This window comes from Pholcus phalangioides, unplaced genomic scaffold (assembly GCF_987345545.1).
Source record: "Pholcus phalangioides strain wild (caught in Gottingen) unplaced genomic scaffold, Ppha-v1.0 ptg000008l_1, whole genome shotgun sequence".
Taxonomy (NCBI): Eukaryota; Metazoa; Arthropoda; class Arachnida; order Araneae; family Pholcidae; genus Pholcus; species Pholcus phalangioides.
This window is the reverse complement of record NW_028301601.1, coordinates 43,682,421-43,698,729: the sequence shown is the minus strand read 5'-3', so window position 1 is coordinate 43,698,729 and position 16,309 is coordinate 43,682,421. Positions and strand designations below refer to the sequence as shown.

The 16,309-nt window shown below is 36.1% G+C and overlaps 1 protein-coding gene across 1 annotated transcript in view; it reads left to right on the top strand.

Annotated features, from left to right (window-relative positions):
* Positions 1–4,647: 4,647 nt before the first annotated feature.
* The window catches only part of sNPF-R (short neuropeptide F receptor), a 66,783-nt gene continuing 55,121 nt past the window's right edge, over positions 4,648–16,309 (top strand). The window contains exon 1 of the mRNA XM_089234692.1: positions 4,648–4,833. The gene's annotated coding sequence lies outside the window, so the exon portion shown is untranslated. The remainder of the gene's footprint in view (positions 4,834–16,309) is intronic.

Sequence of the window (16,309 nt, the reverse complement as noted above, 5' to 3'; positions counted from 1 at the left end):
CGAAGGTTTTTAACTACTGGCTGTTGCGAAGATGCCCGCAAAGGCAGTTGAATTTTCCCTCTTTCGAAAACTTCATCTTTGCAACAGCCAGCTGTTAAAAACCTTCGTATGGTAACGGGGAGTGACGTCATTTTTGCAAGAACAGAACAGGCCAATATCATAATAGGAAAAAAAAAATTCGTTTATACTTATCGGGACTTCGGATAATACTATTATTTACTTTTTTTTGTCATCGAAAGCTTTTTTTTTTTTTTTGCGCATTCTGGATGTAAGGTTTAACGAAACTTATTTTTGTACTGTAAATTATCGATATCAGGATGCAAGACCATGTACGAGAGTAGAAGGTGTTTTTCCCCCTTCCTTGTTAACAAACATTTCCTCAGTTATTGTTGTGATAATTATATAGTGATAAAAGACCGGGTTGTGCTGCTTATGCGATGACCTACCTTCCAAGAGAAACGAATGACAAAAAAGTATTTTCTTTCCGTTCTTGATCCGTTTCTTTCAGTCGACCAGATTAAAATTTATTTTTCCGATAGATTTTCTCAAGTGATCTACGAAACACATTTTACATTAAAAAAATTGTAATACGTGATATATATAAGACAGTTCCATTCCAACGCCTTACAATGGCCGGATAACAAATATGCAGGAACGATTGAACATTTTGCAACCAATTATGTGGGGAAAGAAAAACAGTTGTCCCGTTTCACAATTCCCGTTTACCATACGCCCCATTTGGTTTAACGGGACTTATGACTACCCTTGCAAATGGACCTTTTTCGGAAACATTTATCATTCTGTTATTGTTATCCAAAACCGATCACATTAAGCGGCATGGACTGTATTTCATCTTAATCATATACAGTACGCAGACGTGACGAACAATTCTGTTATTTTTATATAAATTTACTAGTAAAAGTTATTAATTTTAAAATTCCACGAGATAAAATAGATGTAGTATAAAACGATGCTAAAGAAAATGTTGTTACGAGAGACGAAAATGATGAAAAAAAAATGTTTTCTTCTTTAAATTGCCACACCTTGAGAAACTGAATCCGTTAAATTCCTCGAACGAAAAAAATTCGATCGTACGACGTATTCTGTAATAATTTTTTTCTTTCATATTGAATAATTTCTTTTTATTTTCACTCCATGAACATGAGATAAAACTTCTTACACATTAATACAGTTTTTTGAATGGATTTTTTTTTCTTCGCTGTTTTTGGTTATTATACTTACTCTCTTTAGATTGTCGTCATGAAAAAAAAGAGGGGACGAGTTTATTTTTATATACATATACACACACACACACACAAAAAAAACTAGGAGCTCAATTACAACTTTTTTTTTAATGTAATTAAAAATTCTTTTTTCTCGGCGAAAGAAGAGCTGAAAATTTTCTTTTGGATTCTCGGAAACGCCTTGAATTTTATAGTTGCGTTAAAAGATAACATTTTTCTTGCACTTTCATCTCATTCATTTTTTCCCCTCCGATATGTTTATATAATATTCGCTATACACTATACGCGTATAACGCTCCCATAAGCTGTTTATTACTCTCTTTCGTATGTTAATTCTTCTTTCCTATTAAAATTTATATATTTTCTTATAATGCCCTATTCATATGGGGTGTTTTGTGGAGAGCTTACGAAAGGAATAGAAATTTTGGTTGATTCTAAAATTAATGTTTGAAAAAAATAAGTAGTTTAAAAAGAATAAATTGAGTTGTGTGCATCTCCGTGAATTGGAAAATAGGAAGTTCGAGTAATACGGGATGAAAATTTTATTTTTTTCGATTACCGCGATTCGAAACATGATAGAAACGTGAAATTTGCATTTATATAAAATTTTGATTCGTATCTTCGCATTGACATGTGTATCGCATTTAAAAATATATATCATATCTAAAAAAAGGCATTTAAAAATCATTTTCATGATGTAATATGGAATAGTGTGTTCAAAATGAAGAAAACTAATTCCAATCGATAAAAAACAAAACAAGATTTGATCAGTCCATGACAATGAAAAATGAACACTTCGTGATTTGTTTTTGCAGTTGATGATGCGGTGGTGTCATAGTCTATTTATGAGTCTCACGCATGAAATCTTACTATTCTGTCCCAAAACAGTTAAGGTGGGTCAGCATAAAACAGGACACACATCATATCTCTAGAACTTTCCACTTCTATCTTATATACTAAACTTTCTATCTTCAAGAGATATATTATATAGCCCAACTCAGATAACACTTACAGTAACCATATTACCAGAACACACCATCTGTGAAAAAATAGCGTCCCATCTTACCAAGAGAATCGCTAGTTAAAAATTTGCACAGCACAATAAAACGCAACACTTGTGATGTGTACAATGTGCATTGTGCTTAGTTTCAAATCATGAAAACATTTATCAATGATGAACATTATCAACATTTACGAATCATTAATAATCACTTCTGAAACTTTCCCGAGTAAATTTATGGAAGTGGAAAAAAAATTAAACCCGGGACAAAACCCTGTATTCCGTATTAGCCGACTACTCAATAATACCCGCACTTATACATATGTAGAGAGAGAAATTAATATTTTTAAATGACCCCCGATTGGAATAATGCCATATAAAATTTGTGCTTCTCTTTGTTGAACTACTGAAAAAAAAATCATCATTTAGATAAACATTAGCCGAGGTATTGGTGATTGTAACTCTTGATTTTTGCCAATTTTCGCGTTCTCTTGGTCTCGATAATTTTCGGGAGTTATTGTAATACATGAAAGGAGACAATAAAGAATACCAATTACTGATAGCTTAACAAAATTATATTCATTTGTTTTATTGGGCATATTTCTTCAGTATAATAGAGGGAGACGTAAATTTCACAAATTTACTGTGTTTTTATTGGAGGCTGTATAGAAATTTTAAATTCGACATTTTTCTCAATTGCCATTTTACGGATTTGAAACTGTCACAGTTCAATTTCACTCCTATTGCCGATAATGTTCTTTTTACATTTTACTGTAATTCAACGTACTATTTTACATCTTTATAATTCTCTTCATGAACCCTTTCTTCAAGCTTCTTTTTCCTCCTCTATTTTTTATTTTTCCTTATTATACGCGGTTGAACATCTGACACCAAAAACTACTGGCCTAACGTTGGTCCTAGAGGCCTACTTCTAATTAGTAAAAGTATCTAAATAACGTGTGGACCTCAGATAAGTCATTTATATTGCAAGGGTTTGTGTGGTTATAAAATATAAAAAAACTTTTTATATGCACACCCTGTACTCAAAAACCCAATTAGAAAGTTGTAGTTATCTCTCTTGAGGCCAAAAAATTTCAATATTTCTAAGTGCTTTCCTTGCAATATTCACTGACATATTCGGATTTCAAAAATCGGGGAAAAGATGGGGAAGAACAGCATAAGTGAGGGAAAAAGGTTTTTCTCGTTAAGTTTTTCTATTCTGTTCTTCCGATACTTTTTCCTATTTTTGAATTCAAATATTTCCACGAATGTTGGAATGAGTTTCCAAGTGTTGTTTCCACTTAGAAATGTGAACCTTTTTTTTTTCCTCAGGACAGACAGGACAACTTTCCGAATGAGTTTTTGAGTACAGGGTGTCCTTATAAAAAGTTAATTTTTTTATTTTGTAACTATACAACTCCTTGCAACATAAATGATGTATCTGAGATCACCACGTTATTTGAATGCTTTTTCTAATTGGAAGTAGGCCTCCAGGATCAATGGTTCGCCAGTTATTTGTGGTTCCAGGTGGTTAGCTATGCACCCTGTCTATTTTGTACTCACTGTAGTTCGATAATTATTGCCACACACAATGTAAGCCAGTGCTCCTTTATTTTCCAGCTTCGGTGAAATTATTATAGTAGTAGTAGTAGTAACATATACTATATATTGACTAAAGAGACCTGAACGTAGTGAAACTCTGGACACATCGCTGTTATTTTTCCCAATATAAATCCAGTTTTCATTCAACGTGTGTGTATAATTGGTAAACTCATCGAATGGTGTGCAGTAGTTATTAACCAATGAACCCTGAGTGTTGCCACTTCTCTTACTGCTAATGATTTATATTCCACACACCATTGTTAAGAGATTCTTTCGCTAACAATGGATTGGATTTCCCGTATGTGAAGCCTATTTCCATTACTAATCTTCGTCTGCACTTGGTTCAAGTCCTTTGCACTTAGTATAGATTTTTTTATCGTTCAAGCTTATCGACGAGATTGATGCAGAAAACAATTCACAAATATGTGAATCAGATCTCGTAGCGTCAATTGAAAGTATAAAAAAATCGTTACAACTGTCATTGTCAAGAAATGCCCTAAAGCAACTTGAATTCGAATAAACAAAATGTGATTTTTTTTTCTTATCACTAAATTACATTATTGTCAATGAAATGAGAAATAATGCTGAGAGATTTTATTTCATTAAAGGAATGTTTTCAACTATTTTTTTCTTACAAGTAAAAAAATAGTGATCGCGTATAAGAAGCTCATCCACACACACACATACACACTAGAGGATGCGAGTTTTCACGGGCGCTTTTGACGACGACAATCGGCGCTTGCGTAGATTTTCTCAAAGAGAGAGAGAGAGAGAATGGCTTTTTCTTTTCCCGTATTTGCTCCCGAATCTCTTTGGGCATCGCAGCAGCACCAGGAAAATTCATCACTCGGATCTTTGGCGAGTCATGTCGAGACATACGTAGGCAGCAGCATGTGCGCTTCATCACCCTGGACAGTGTGTTTTCTGTGACCGTGTTCCGATACAACAACAAAAAGACATTCTTTCTTCTGTAACTGGAAGTTCCGAGTAAGTCACTCGCTCAGTCACTCAGTAATCATATTGTCATCATTAAAAATGTCAAATCACTATTTTAAACATTTTTTGAAAATTACAAACAATTTATTTTTCATTTGAATACAGTGGAGCGTCTATTTTCCGAACTAATTGGGATCGAGGTAGCTTCGGATAATAAAAACTTCACTACGTGTTTTATTCAGTTGCGTACATATGTTGCAATATAATGCATGGTAGAATGATTATATGAATTTTCTTTTATCACATCAGCTAGATTGAGGATAAAGTGAAATGGAATGTAATAAAGCTGCGGCTAGCAAACTTTTCGAGAGTGCGGGTAACTTGAGTGATTTGATATTACTTAGGACAATTGCTTGGTTTCATAAATGCTTGAGGGCCGCAATCAAGTAAAATGTTTATGATTTTTTTTTGCACTTTTTTATTGCGCAGTGAAAATTTTAGAAGCACAACCACAGTGTTTATTTTTACATAGAACCTACCCACACTAGATGGTGGTTCAGGGCCCCACTGCTCCATCGCAAGCGCATAAATAGACCAAACGATAAAAGTGCCAACAATCATTCAGTTTATTTTTAATGAAATAAAGATTGAGGTTACGGGCCACACATCAGTGGATTCTGAGGAACACGTTCGTTTGGTCCACGAGTCATGGGTTGAGCCTCTACGTAATTTAGCATTCAAATAATTTGTTTTTTTAGTACGCGAATCGCATAATTTTGTGGGCTGCTTGATTTTGACAGCTGTCAGTTCGAATAATCGACGCTCTACCGTGATAGATATCCCGAAAATTTAATCCGGCTATTATTATTTAGGAATGGTGGTTTAACTGGATTTTTTTTCCTTATCGTGTTACAGTTCTTTAGTCAGCTTTTCCAAAAAGGTGTCCGTGACGGAAATCTGCCTTTTTTTTTGGTTTTTTTAGAGAGAGGAAAAAAAAACACGTTTGATTTAAACCGCTCAATATTTTTGTCGGCTTTTTGACATTTTAAACAAATCTTAGCCGGATGATTATCGCGCATCTGTAATCCTATGGTTCACTCTACTGTCAAAATGTTCTCCAAATTTTAAAAATATTTGTTCACATTTAAATACAAAGCAGCGTTATTATAGTGGAGGAATATGAAAAATCGATCTATTAAGAAAATTTGTATCGCGACTGGAAATAAAACAGACTTCTGATTTCTATCTTCTTTGTAGGAAAGTATCGCTTCTTCAACTTCCAATTCCACACGAACAAAACTCGCCAGTGCTTTTTCAGTGAAAAGTAAATTTTTTTTCTTGAACTCATAAAGAATATTTCATTTTCATGTATGATGTTCTAAAAGAATTAAACTGCCATAAATGACGACAATACTTTGGTTTCCATCAACATGCAGGAAATTTTGCGAATTTTCAAAAATCGAAAAAGGTAATATTTTGTGTTGTTCAAATGCGTAATTATGTAGCAAATAAACGTTAATTGATTAAGAAGAACTCGAATAATCAATTTTCATGACTAAACACGTTAGAATAACTAAAATTTTTTTTGTGTATGAATGCATCAATAGGGAGACAGGAATCAGCGGCCATGACTTATACTCCGTTTGACGAGTCATTCCGCTTACGAGGTCATATTTTTGATCTCCCAAGAGTGACTTACTAACGAGGTTTGACTGTACATGGAGAAATAAAAGACGTATTGCTAACAAAGATTACAAACCCTCTGAAATGGCCGCTCCGATATTTGAAGAAAATAGAATAAATATAAGTACTTTCCCCCCAGCTTTAACGGACAGGCTGACGGAGCTCAAGCTCAAAATCATTAAAGAATTTCGTCCATTTTTACATTTTTACTTCAATATCACATTTTAATTTCTCATTCAAAAACCGATTCAGTAATAAAATAATAAAAATAAGTTTTCATTGAAGTTGAAAAAGAGCTCTAAAATTGAGTCTCGGACTTCCGTATTTGTGTAAAACAACTAACGTAGGTTGGAGAATGGGAGGGGAAATATATATTTTTTTTTCTGAAAGTTTAAAATATGTCAAATTTAGTCAAAAATTTTGATGCCAGCCATTCGGGATTCCCTTTCGAGTTTATTTTGAAGTGCGTAGCTGTTTTATTTGTTTGTTAAGTGTGTAAAGGTTTAGCCATAAGGGATATGAATTTCTGTCAAAAAGCTTTATTTGGAATTATTTTGAAGTGCGTTAAGACATCAAAAGTGAATCGCAAACACGCAAAAGATGAAAAATAAAAACACAATAATTCCGCTTGCAGCATTTTACTGGCAAACCGTTGAACCCGGAAGCGCGCTTCTAATTAGAAAAAGTATCCGAATAACGTGCAGAACTCAGATACGTTCTTCATATTTCAATGGGTTGTATGGTTATTAAAATTTTAAAATTAACTTTTATACTGAAACCCTGTCCTCTAACTTTCAATTAAAAAGCCACTGCCCTGCTTCCCCTGAAGGAAAAACAATTCACGTTTCTAACTGCAATATTCACTGACATATCGGAATTAAAAAAAGCGGAAAAGCGTTGAGAAACAACAGAATGAACGAGGGAAAAAGCACTGTCCGTTAGTTTACGCTGTTTTTCCAAAATACCCTCTGATTTTGAATTGAAATATCTCAGGAATATGGCACTCAGATACGTGAATTTAATTTTGTTGGCCTCAGGAGAGATAAAGCATCAATTTTCTAGCTGGATTTTTTGGCACACGGGGAATGCATAAAAAGTTAATCTTTACATGAATAGCGTATATCTCAGTTGCACACGTTATTTGGATACGTTTTCTAACTGGACGTATGCCTCTAAGATCAACGGTTTACCATTAAAATACGACAAGGGATATTATGGAATCACCCTGTATATGCGCACATAAATAAATATACACACGCACATACGGGTTCAAAAAGAAAAGATAAAAACATGAAAGAGATACTGGAAAAAACTTAAAACAGGACAGAATTCGTTTTTTAAACAAAATAATTGGTATCATTCGGAAAAACATCCAAATGCAAGTTGCATGTTTCAAGAGTTGACTGCGTCCTCCAAGTGCTTATTTTAAAATAAGGAATACAAAAGTATACGTTGATTTTTGATGCAATTATTAGGTACGTGAAAGATGATTTCACTCAATAGCTGACTGAAATCGATAACATATTGTAACATTTGTTTGTGGAAAAATTCAAATAGCAAGAGTTTTTTCTGGATTTCAACGTGGAAACATAGCGAGGAAATAAGGCGAGTGATGGATGAAGAGAAATGCGAAATCATGTGTTTTTTGAATGTATCGTATCTTTTCAACTTTATCGAAAAGATATATTTCTTCTTTTTTGGAACATATTTCTCATTTGCATAAGAGATTTCGGCAACAACAGTTTTCCCCTTTGTGAAATAATTCTTAAATATCTGGCATGCATGTCATGCCAATCTGTAGTGGAATTGAACTTCGGTGAACGAGCTTAATTCATTCCACCATCGTTATCCGAATCGCTCGTTATACGAATCAAACTTTCTCATAGGAAATAATGTAAAATTGAATAATTCGTTCCACAATTATTCATTCACATGAAAATAATAAAAACGTCATTCATTCATTCATTCATTCATTCATTCATTCATTCATTCATTCATTCATTCATTCATTCATTCATTCATTCATTCATTCAATTATACAACATAATAATAATATAATAAATAATACAATAACATATTTAAAATATAATGATACCATATAAACAAATATACAATATGATAATGTTTACAAATTCAATTATTCTGAACGACCAGACAGAAAAGAGGAGGACTACCGTTTGGGACGACTTACGCACTGCACTCACCGTCTCCAAACTTATTTGTGTGACTTAAAAATAGAACCCGATCTATGAGACTTGCTTTTACCTCTTTTTTTTTGGAAATGGGAGATCGCACTATCCTTTATTGTTTGCACTACTACAGTTTTATTTGGGAATACTTCCACAAAGTTTTGCACAGATTCCCACGTTCTAAACATCTTTTAATCTCATTTGATGTGAAGGGACTTTTCATTTCTCTCTTCGTCTTCCTCAGACGAGATCATAATAATCTCTCGCGTTAATCAGAATAAGCGAAATCTTAATAAGCTCTACGTGCATAAGCTCTTGCTGTTGCGCATAATGGAGATCCACCAGTTCGTCTGTAGATATGATCATGTTCCTCCGATTGTTCTTGAATGTCGGGCTCGTGCACCTCCATTCTCATAGTCTTCCCCAAGGACACAATCTCCTAGGAAACGATGACCCTTGTTCGTGAGCTAGCCCCTCAAATTCACGGTCAATAAAGCAATCAGGCCAAAGTTTTTCTCCAAGCGGAATTTAAAAAACTTCAAGCGCACATACGCGTGGTTACAATTCTACATCTATTTTCATATCGTAAACAGTCACGTTCGTAGAGATGTTCATTTTTCGAGTTAGGCACGCTGACCGAAGACTGTAGGTAAGTACATTATCTAAAATTTCACAGCACTTGTGTGGAAGAAAGTGAAAAACCATCAGCTCAGTTATAATAACGGGAAAATAAATAAACAAAGTCCAAAATGTTTGCTCGTAATGCGAATCATTCGTCAATCGAATCAAAATTTGTTCGAAATTTTTGTTCGTTATGAAAATTGCTCGTTAACTGAAGTAGCTCCACTGTATTTGGGTGTTTTTAACGTATTGATGATGTCTGAAGTGCATGTGCTATACGTTGGAAGTGCTAGTACCAAACCGAATACGCAACTTGTACAAATTTTCTGAGGTATTTGTAACGAATTGGTGCACGTGGGAACGTGTTGTGTGTAGGAGTGGCCCTTACGTATTTATGTCGTTAGTTTTATGCTATTGTTTCGTATTATACTGGTGTTTCCATCTGTTTTCCATGTTTTGAAGTGTCCGAAGTGTTTCTATTTCTATTTAAGCAAGCGAGATATAGTGGAAAGACGCCGGCGCAGCTTCTTACCCCTGACGTGGTCGTGTAAGCATCGTGATGGCCTCACATCCCGGGGACTCGGGTCCTCGTCAAAAATGCTGCCATCCATCTCCCAAATTGGAAGTGAGATTGCAGATGTTGAACTTTGTTATGTTTTTGTGTCGTGTTGGGAAATACCGGCTTTCCCTGAAAAGACTATTCCCCAATAACAGACCGGCTCGAGTTTGCGTCCCGAAGTCGGAAAATCACGGAAAAACGACTTCAACCGACACTGTACCGCCTGCGGAAGTCATTTCCTGGCTCTCAGGGATGTGAGACCACCACGACGCTCACACGACCTCGCAAGAGATAATTGCAGCATATGCGCCGTGGTCTTGGCACTATCTCTCTTTACTCAAACAGAAGTTGTATTTGAAGATTCTGACAATAAAGTTTGGAGTTTCCGCACATCCTATGGAGATATTATACTGTCTTGCATGTCAACATTGAGCATCGCTGACATTCTACATTGAAGTGAGGTTCGGCAAGTGTGTAGGTGAAGTCATCTACGCTCAGAAAATTGCTCAATTGTAAAGTATCTGTACGACTGAAGAAATTTAGAATTAATGAAATAACACGACAGCTTGTCCTTTTGCAAAAATCGGTTGCAGCATCTGAGCCATTCAACGACGCGTCAAATGAATTGTCTCGTCATCAATTGTCTAGCAGTATAGTAACTTTTTCGTAGTCCGATTATCTTAGCTGCAAAAAACTTGTTTGATGATGACATCGTGACGAGAAATCTTTTTCTCTCAAGTCCCGAAAGATTTGATGAAAATGACAAGCGTCACAAATCAATCTTCATCAAAGCTCGCTGCTCGTGCGTGTGTTCGTGTGTGTGTGTGTGTGGGGGGGGGGGGGGGCAGACTGACAGGAAAAAAAAAAGGCGGGATCGATCTTGAAAAATAAAAATAATAGCAGCATTTTTTTCCGGTCACTTATATGATTACTAACTTGGTTACGCATACGGTGGTTCATATGGTGTCACTCACAGACTCATACGGTCACTCATGATCAGGGCAGGCGGAATACGGTCAGGGGCGATGTTTTTGGATCACCCAGGACCAATTCAACGGTTGCCGATTGTAGGTTGCAAAACTCCGTTGTACTATTCTCAAAGTGGATAGTATCCGGTTTATAGTGAGAAGTAACTAATACACACAAGTGATAATATTTTTTTCATGTTGATAGCGTTTTTTTCATGTTCAATAATTTTAATTATAGGGGATTAACTTCTTTTTTCGTGCAATATATTACCTGTTATGAGTGCGAATGGTTTTTTTCAAAGTGGATGTTATTCAGACTAAAGCGCGGTTAAAATTGCTATTTTTTCCACTCAGTCTGTCTAACATATTATGTCTTCAGCAGGATCCCATTTCTTGAAGTGGGACTACATGACTAGGACTTTTGTCGGGCTCCGAGGAGAGTTTTAGTAGGAATCCCATAACTTTTTCCCCTCGAATATTAACAGGGAAAAAAATCGAAGAAAAAAACCATTGAATGTAATAATAATGTTATCAACACCGCCTTCAGTTTTTGTTAGATTGTGAAATTTTCAAAAGCATCCATGATTAGCAATCATTGGAATTATTTTGTTTTCGAGAATTATTCCTGAGTAGCTCGAGGATTTCGTTCGAAACTGTTAGCTTTCATGTTAATAATAATGCTGGTGTTTCAATATTAGTATATCGAATAACAGATGTACAAACACTGAAGGAAAACTTTCATTTCGGATCATAATACACATATGGAACCCGAGTCACACACAAACACTCATGGGACGGACAAAATTACTTCCGTAAGCATATCCAAATGAGAGGACGCATCCAGGATCATAGCCCCCGGAAGAACACCGTGGAATTAATATTCTGCCGACCCGGATGCGATATTTGCCTCAGCCGGATGCGTTTTACGAGAATCCATCGATTTCGTCTCCCTCTTTCCATGCATGAGAGAGAGAGCTCACCTATAGAGAGGGTGGGGGAGGGGGCGCAACCAAGATTTATGGTTATAGCTCCTCTCACGAGGGACTCGACACAAGCAGTAAATGCTGTGCTTGGATGGCAAAAAGGCTAGACCTCTATTCGCGATGTCATCGACAAAAATAAAACTTTTGCAAATGCTTTTCCTGCGTGGACGAACGGTGCCCTCAAGAAACATACAGCAACAAAAAACACTTACTCTTTTGCTCTTTCTCCCGATTCCTGTAAGTAAATAAACCATGAATCAGGAAATGATTCATGTTCTTCTGAGCTCAATCGAAGAGCTAGGGTAAAAACCTGATCTATCTCAGAGTGTACGACTGAATAGAAAGACTGCTCCAATTCAAATTATTTATGGGGGTTTTCAGAGAAAGCCTGTTCTTATCTTTCTCAAAAAACTTCTTAAGTTTCTTTACATTCCGAGAGATGCACATTGAAAAACTTTGGCCTAGCAAATCAAGTAGGCCTACTTACGTCACTACTTGAAACGTTCTGGATGAGAAAAAAGTTTAAACTCTTGGGGGACGTTATATTAATTAATAAATTCATCATAAGGTTTGGAATAATGAGCACAAAAGCTGCCGTTATACCTCGGCCAGAACTAGGAAGGGTGATGAGACACCCCTGTGGCAATCTTAAGGGGGAGCAGAACATTTTCGAGAAACAAAACATACCGTGTTAAAATCATCGGCATTTACAGTGAAGGGAGTGCCATATGACAATTTTACATCAAAATATGGGAGCCAGATTGCACGAAACACTCATAACACTGACAAAATGAATACGTTAGTCCCCACATACACTCCAAACATAATTTCAGTATATACCTATTCGTTAGAAAAATTCCCAGGAATGTGCTAACGAGGTGCATGTAGTTGAGAAGAAGTGAAGGGATGGCAAAATTAATGTTTGTTTTCCTCTGAAAAAAATCGTAGTCGTGACCTTGTACCATACAGCCCTTTTCTTAATTAAAGAAAAAAATCCTGTCTGGTAATAATACGCATGCACAGTTCTTTCATCACATTGGAACATTCAAGTGAAAATTATTCACTACTTAAACTTGATTTCACTACTTGAATGGTGAAATGAACCATGATTTTTCCATAATTCTAAATCTGTGGTATTGGTATAGAAGTTTGTTCCTTAAGCGGTATGAATTTCTGGATGCTTGTTTTAAAGGTGAATACTTGTCCATCTGGCAAGCCCGAAAGATAAACAGTGAAGAATTACCTTGGAAATGTCTTTGTGGTGAGGTAGGATAACCGAAAACTCGGCGAAAAGAAAATGGCGATTTGTACTCTTAAATTTTTCCCAGGAAGGTTGAGAGCGTTATATGGCACACTCCATGACCGATCAGCAGAAAAAGGGTGGAGAAGAATGATGCAAGCTATGATGGAAGTATATGGCAAATACCGTCAACTGGGGTGATTCTGCCCAGTTTTAAAATTTAAATTAAAAATGTTCATACAACCCGTTGGATTAGAAGTTGAAAATAAAGTTTTTATGTTTGGTTCATGATTCGTAGATATGATTTATGTAGGGTTTTTTTTTCAAAAAATGGGACACCTCTCTCTACTGTTTATGAAAATATAAAACCTAGGTGGGCAAAGTCACCCGATATAATGGGAGTCCTTGCCCACTACCTGATTTATGTACTATATAATAAGGATGTGAGTGGAGATTTAGGGCAATGTGACCAACACGGGGTGTCAAGAGAACCGCAATGACAACAAAATTAAGCAAAACAATGCAATGGAATTTTATTCTCGAAACAGATGACATAATTATGATGCTTTCTTAAAGCAGTTTCACGAAACATTACGATAAATTAGAAAAATACACGCCAAAGTTGAAATTAGGTAAATTATATATATTAAAAATTCATTTGTTATTATAAGGACGTGAGATTTTTCGAAAAAAAATTAATCCCGAATTCGAAAATAACTGAACTGATGGTGGTTTCACTGCAATATAAGTTAATAATAACAGAAAACAACGTAACAGTGATAGACAACATAGACTATCTACAAGCACGTATTTCCTTTAGAAAATACGCTGTATATAGTTTTGAAAGAAAAAGAAAAAAAATCCTGAATCTAAAGGAAAACATTCGAGTTGAGGCAGTAAAAATTGTTTGAACAATGGTTCCCACAGAAATTTCATGAGTCCAAGGAGGAACCAATCATTAAAAAAATCAAGCCATTTTCTATGTGTATTGATCCTTATAAGAGTGAAAATCTCCTGTTTAACATAAACTTCTTTTTTCAAGCTGTTGAATAGGTTCAAGTCATATTTACGTTAAAAGATTTCATCCATTTATACCCTCTAAGTTGGTACTCTGAGACAAAATGACAATTATATATAGAAAGTGGGAGAAGTGACCCCGAATTTCCTATGCAACCTGAAGTGATATATTGCTCAAGAAATAAACAACTTCTTTTAAGGTGCAAAACCAAAACTCTCCAATTGCTTCACAATCTTTATTACATCTGCTACTAATAATAATTACTGATGGGACTCGCATGGCTAACAAATGGAAGTTTGAGGTCTTCACATTTTGCCTTCATATTGAATCTTGTCGAAAAACTGGCTTCTTGACAATATCACTTACCAGGAAACGCCTCCGAAACCTCGGGTCGTCTCATTTACATGTAAAGTGAATGCCTTGATGATTGCAGCGCCACAAACAATCAACCAAGTAAGTTTTACAACCACCAGAAAACTAAACTTTGTTTCCTCAAAACTGTATAAAGTCATCGCAGTTGACGATAGTACTACAAAAAAAATATATATTTTTGAAACGGGTGATCTAACTTGGATATATCGATAATGTCGTCTTCTTCTTCTTCAAAAAAAGGCACAAATTTGACTATTTGAAAATAACGAAAAAAAGAAAAAAGTTAAATTGTTTCCCGAAGATAATACTTGCCACTAAATGATGGCAGCTGATTGAAAAATGCTTGTCTTCCACTATGAAGGTTACCGTCAAGGTCCACGGATTCGATTCGGAGGAAGAACGTAGAGAACAAGGCCCTTAGCTACCGAGCCTTTGACGGCCACATAGATGACGCCTTCATTTTCCACCCAATTCCATCGGTAGGAAACTACCTGGCGATATGACCGGAATTGGTGTGCACTAAAGTGACCTCTACGGTAGCGATTCCAAATATATTCTTTGTTTAGACATGGTTCGACCTCATTTAGACCAATAGCGTAAAAAGGAAATAAAAGTGGTCCTGATCATTTCACCGGCAGCCTACCGGGCTGGACAAATCTATTGCTCGACATGCACGGTTTTTTTTTACCACATGCCCGACGCTGGCATATAAAAAAAGAAAATTTTGAATATTTTGGTTATTGTAATTTGTTCATCGACGATGATGCAAGTGTTCATGAATACATGCGTACAACGTCACAAAAATGCTTTCTTTGGCTGCCATAATGCAAATGTAGAGCCAACGTATTTTGATACATTTTTACGGTCCCAATATTTAGTAGCCTGCGGTGGACGTGTGTCGTCATATACTGTAAGTCCGCGGGTCCCCAGGTCAGGATTTTTTATGGTCCTTTTTCTAAAGAGGCTTGGTTATCGAGGGACACGAGCCAGATTTTCCATGGGGCTCCTTCTACATTTAATTTATAGCGTAAAAGAAAAGTTATAAGGTTTTAGTCCGAGGCCCCAAGCTGGAGCCCTGTCAGCCCTACCCTTGAGGGTCATGCCCTACCCTCACAACTAATCCAAACAATCCCTAACAAAAATAAATAAATAAAAATTTGCCCTTTCATCTCGGATTTTGCGCCCCTCCAGAGCAGACAGAAAACATTTTCTTTGATTTTTTTTACTCATTTACCTCAGATTTAACACCCCTATTGAGCAGTGCCCCGTGTGGCCGCAATGGGTCGCATGGACGAGAACCACCCCAGTACTCTATTACACGGGACAAGTGTGCATTTTGATTTCCTCACTCAGAATTTGTTCCAGAATAGTCAAATGGAAGCAAAGGAAAAATTCGGCTTCTCACTTGTCCCTGGAGTACCAGAAACAACTTTGAAAAAATTTCTGAATAAAAATTGCCTTGTTATATAATCATCTTCACAGGATAAGTGATGATGGCTCACAAAAATAAGTGCTGTTTCAAAAAGTTTAAGTTATCCGGCACAACTAAGAATAGTAGAATAATTTTCTGAAAAAAAAATATCTATTTTAAAAGCGGGACGTATGGTCACGCGAATTCTGCATGGTATGCATGGTATGCATGGTAAACAGTGGTAAGCGGCTTTCTTCTGAAAAAAAAAAAAATCAGGTTTATCTCGAAATCCTCTTCACTGAAGCCCTGTCAGCCTCCTGCCATGGTCACCATTAGGGAGAGGAATATGCGCCTTCGCAACTGGGCGGCAGGTAAGCTCGAGCTGCCACTGGGAGGGGGGGGGGAGACACTTATCTCTCCCTGAAAATTCTGTCAGCGCTCATATTGCTATAGATTTGCGAGAAAAAGAATAGACTCAGCACT